Source organism: Miscanthus floridulus, chromosome 12, assembly GCF_019320115.1.
Source record: "Miscanthus floridulus cultivar M001 chromosome 12, ASM1932011v1, whole genome shotgun sequence".
NCBI classification, from domain to species: Eukaryota; Viridiplantae; Streptophyta; class Magnoliopsida; order Poales; family Poaceae; genus Miscanthus; species Miscanthus floridulus.
Window position 1 is genome coordinate 57,582,983 of NC_089591.1, and position 5,115 is coordinate 57,588,097.

The following is a 5,115-nucleotide window of genomic DNA, read 5'->3' on the forward strand; positions in this document are numbered from 1 at the left end:
AATGCAGACTACATGCACGCGTGCGTTTAGAGCTAGCTTGCTGAGCTTGGCAATGGCCACCGTACGGCCCGTACCTGGTAAGCCGACGTGTTGGCACCAAAGAGGAAGGTCGGTGGGAAGTCGCTGCGCCTGAGCCTGATGACGAAGGAGAGGAGGGGAAAGAGGAGGAGACGAAGCGCCATAACGGCGAGCAGCCTAAGACTTGATTGGTAGCCCGTATCTACCTAGCACAGCATCATTTGGTTTTTGCTGTGTTTGGTAGCCTGAAGTATCACCTGGGCCTGTCTCATCTGGTGCAATGCAACAGTGCTGCTGCAACCTGGCTGCCTACCTAGATATATACGAAGAAAACATACGTTTCTATCGAGCCCCCAGGCCATGTGTTGGAAGGCTGTGCCTGTGCGGACCACCGAGCCTGGCGCTGGTGTTGTGCAGCGTGGGTTGGTAGGCTGTGTGGACTAGAGAGCAGACGTACATACAGACTCCAATCACCATCTGTTGTCAGGACCAAGCGGCGGCGGGCATTGAAGAAGGGTGGCGTGTTGAAGAGAAGCGATTCCGAAGAGTTGAGCTATTCTGTTGTCGGTCCGGCAATACGGAGGTTGGGTGAGGTGACATCGACAGTGGGATAGTGTTGTGAGTTGTCAGAGGTCGGCATGTGAGGCGGCTCGCAGTGACGCCATTGGTACGTCCTAGTCACACGACTAATAATGCACTGCACGTCTGCGCCTGGTCGCAGGGATATAAAACCCGATAACCAAAATTCAAACCTGTATCCAAATTCAAAATACCCCAACTCAAAGTACCTGATTGCTGCTTGATAGTAGGTTTGAGAACTCCACTTTAGTTCATCTAATAATTCGGAGTGGAAGCCTATATGTACTATATGTGTATGATTGAAACTGCATTTTTTAATCTATATCTATATCTATATCTCTTATAATTCTAAATCACATTAGCTATTTATCTCAACATGCAAGTTATCCAACTAGGCAATGCACTATCACATACAACTAAAATCCACTAGCGCATGCAATTTTAATATCCACGTCAGCAAGACACATAAGCATTTTGTTGTCCACGTCATCATGCCACGCAATCCACTAATCCGTAATTCTCACAGCAATGCACTGGGTAATCCTCAATTCGTTGGTTGGAAAGTTTCTAGATTTGAAGTGGTTTAAATTTGTTTTATATTTTGAATTTGAGTTTAGAAAACGCCGCACTACAAAGGGGGATGCAAATCACATTGGTCTAAGGAAGATAAAGTGCTAAAGTACCTAATTAAAAGCTATGGAGAGACACTTGAACACAACACAGGCACTATGGGTGAGTTTCGAAAGTTGGCTACATTGGAAGTTCTGACAGGCCTCAGAAGTTCCTATGTATCTTTGTGTAGCCCAATCCAAATGCTATCGGAAGCAAGTCGCCTACTTCCGACCAATGGAAGTTTCAATGTTGCGCGCGCACACAACAAACCTAAAAGGGCGTGTTTGCAAGGGTGGCCCATGGGCCTGGTTGCACCCCCTAGGTGTAGCCCGTGTGTTGGGTGGCCTTTTCCCTCCCCTCAGCCCATCTCCCCTCGACACAAATCGTCCCCTTCGCCTGGATCTCTAGCTATGGCCGAATCGGGCGTTTTTCTAGGGCTTGGCTCTGCGCGGCTCATGGTGGGTGATTTTGGGCGGCGACGGGTGGCTCACGTGGGCTCACGCGAGAAGGGTGAAATGTCCACACGCGCTCCCTCCACCGCCAATTCATTCGCCTATAAATCCTCCCCTCTTCTAGTCGTGGCCTCCTTCTCCTCCATTCCCTCTCCACTGTTGTAATCCTGTGAGATACCAGCGTTGGTGGTGTGGTGGTGTCCGACGAGGCGGCCTTCTTCCCCAGTGGGCTTCCTCTCTGTTCCCCCATCATGGATCTGCTTTGACTCGGCGGTGCACCTTCTTCTTCACTGGGACTCTGGGAGGCGGTCGTCTTCTTCCTTCATTCGTCTTCCTCGGTTCCAGTGGTGTGCTAGGTGGCAGCGTAGACCGGATCTGCTTCCTCTCCTTCTAGATCTGCTGGTTCTTCGTCGCCTCGTCTTCTTGTTCTCCGTTTTGAGCTTGCCTTTGCCTTCGACGAGCACCCCAAGGTTTAATCGACCCCCAAATCCTAGTGCGCTTCTAATTTCAATGATGCTAGGGTTTTGGATTACTTGTACACGCTGCTTATTCCTGCTTTATTCAAGCAATGTGATTTGTTTTGCTTATCTGATGATGGATTTAGGGTTTGATTACTGTTGTTCATGTTCTGTTACTTGCTTGTTCTATGTTTACCATGTTGCCATGGTCGATGATGTAGTCCAGTGCACTAGGAGGCATGTTCATACATGCAACCATGCTTTACTTCTTTTTTGTATGCTTAAACAACCATGTTGAGGCCAGCCAGGGCTGTCTAAACTTAGTATACCTTTGACTTTACATGCATGTAGATGGATCTATCTAAAAATCGTGACATGATGGTCAGATAAGCAGCTGGCATGGTAGTTGTCATGGTGTATGTTGTTGTTTCTAGGCTTAAAAGAAAGAGGCCTGAACCTGACCCACTGCTGTATGACCTAAAGAGTGATGCTGAACAGCATAGGTGGCAAACCTTGAAGGCCATCTACAACTCCACAAATGCTGAGTGCATTTCCATGTTAAGGATGAGAAGGGCTCCCTTTTTTTCTTTGTGCAACCTATTTAGAACTAGGGGCCTTGTAGTTGAAACTGGTGGGTGCACAATTGAGGAGCATGTTGCAATGTTCCTTCATGTAGTTGGACACAACCAAAGATTTAAGGTAGTCCACCAATCCTTTAGGAGATCAATTGAGACTGTTCATAGGCACTTTCACCAAGTTCTCTATGTTGTTGGTGATCTTAGACATGAAATGATTAAGCCTCCATCAACTAACATACATCCAAAGATCCTTGGGAGCCACAAATGGAACCCTTACATGCAGGTAACTGCCCATTCTACTGTTAAGCCATTGCACAATTTAGATGTCATCCCATGTTCTTATCCCACTTACACAATTTTGCTAGGACTGTGTTGGTGCCATTGATGACATCCATGTGTTGGCAAGGGTTCCTAGACACATGCAACAAGCTTTTAGGGGTAGGAAACACATCCCCACATAGAATGTGATGGCTATTGTGGACTTTGACCTCAAGTTCACTTATGTTCTTGCTGGCTTGGAGGGCTCAACACATGATGCCCTCATCCTTGCTGATGCCATTGAGAGAAATGATGGTTTCACAATGCCATAAGGTAACTCACCTACCTGTCCACTACACTTATGTCCTATACCATGGCACAACATTCACCTTAGACACTCATTAGTTCACTTATAGGTAAATTCTACCTTGTAGATGCACTTATGTCCTATTTCAAGGACAAGGATGTGAACCTAGTGGCTAAGCACCTAAAGGAGTATAGTGGTGAGGCTGTTAGCCCAACTTAGGTGTACAACCACTTGAGGAAGTGGAGGCAAAAGTGGGCTAGGATCTCTAAGCTCAAAGATCTCAGTGGAGGCTTATGGGACAATGATGTTAATGCAATAATGCCAAAGGGGGAGCACTACCTTGGTCACTTCAAGGTAGACTAACTAATATGCTTTACTCACCTTTCCCTTTTCTTTGTCTTTCTGCTAGTTACCTAAACTGTATCCCCTCCTGTAGGACCACCCTAAGGATGCTGAGTTCCTTAACTATCCCATCAGGTTTTACATTGAGATAGAGGCCATTTTTAGCCATGCAATGGCCACTGGTAGGTTTGTAGTAGGATCTGGTGAAGCTCTTGGGGTAAACCAGGCTGATAGTGTGGCTGCTAAGACTGAGGGATCTGCCTTCAACAATGGCTATGAGGAGAAAACCAACACTAAAGTTGGTGAGGGCAGCAAGGCCACAGAGCTATTGGCCACATCTAGGTTGGGTGGGAAGAGGAAGAGGGGGACATTCACTGAGGATGAGATGCCCTTGCTCATTAACATGTCAGATGCAGTGAACAATGTGGCTAACGCTCTTAGAAAAATTGGTCCAGCCCATGTTGATGCCAATCTCTACTTGGCTATTATGGAGACTCCTGGCTTTTCTGAGGAGGCCCTCATTGTGGACTACACCTACCTACTGGACAACAAGGCCCAAGGAAGGGGCTTTGTTGGCATGAGTGACAGCCATAGGGACATTTTGCTTAGGAACTACCTAGCCAAGAACTACTACATGTAGTTGCAATACATGTTGGGCTACATGGCCAAGAAGGGGGTTGACTGTTGAGATGTATAGTTCCTCCACCTCCCTCACCCACTCTCTCTTCTTTTGACTACAACTAGGCATAGATTGCTATAGGTCTTTTGTGCAGCTTACTTGGCTAACTACACCTGTCCTGTTGGGTTTGTTTGACTGGGAGGGTGGCTAACAATATGTGACATTGGAAACCATGGACACCATTTGAACCTTGATCTGTTGGGCAGAACATGTTATTGTAAGACCATATTTGTAACCTCTATTGGCTACATTATTTCAGACCTTATTTGCTTATTCAAGTTACCTGTCTACTATTTACCTTGAGTTTGCATGATCTGTTAATTTATTCTGCTGGTTCTTGTTTCTTTAACTTGGTGGTATATGTGGGAAATGAAAATGGCCTATGATGCAAACTTAACCAAGGAGGTGGTTGCTTATTTGCTTTGTTCTTGTTCTTTTTTCATGAGTGTCATCAGACCCGTGTGAGACATCCATTCTTTGTAATAGCAACTTCTTTCTTATGCTGATGGTAGTGAATGGATGTCCACAAGGGTTTCATGCCAGCCATGACCTAGGGTTTGCCTCTTATGTTTGCCTCTTCTGTTGCCTGCAGCCACCAATGACTTAACTTAAATGAATTACTCCGCCATATTCTAAAGTTGAGGCCACAGTTTGTATGAAATGCCAGTGATGTCATACTTGATTATTTGAAACTAATGATGCTGGTCACCAGCGAGGGACTTGAGATCAATAGTTTGTTTCAAACCAAACCGTAGACTTCAAGTTCCGCACTCATGGCAAGTTTCATTGCTTACCATTGATTGAGGCTAAAGCACTATTTTATTTCAGAAAA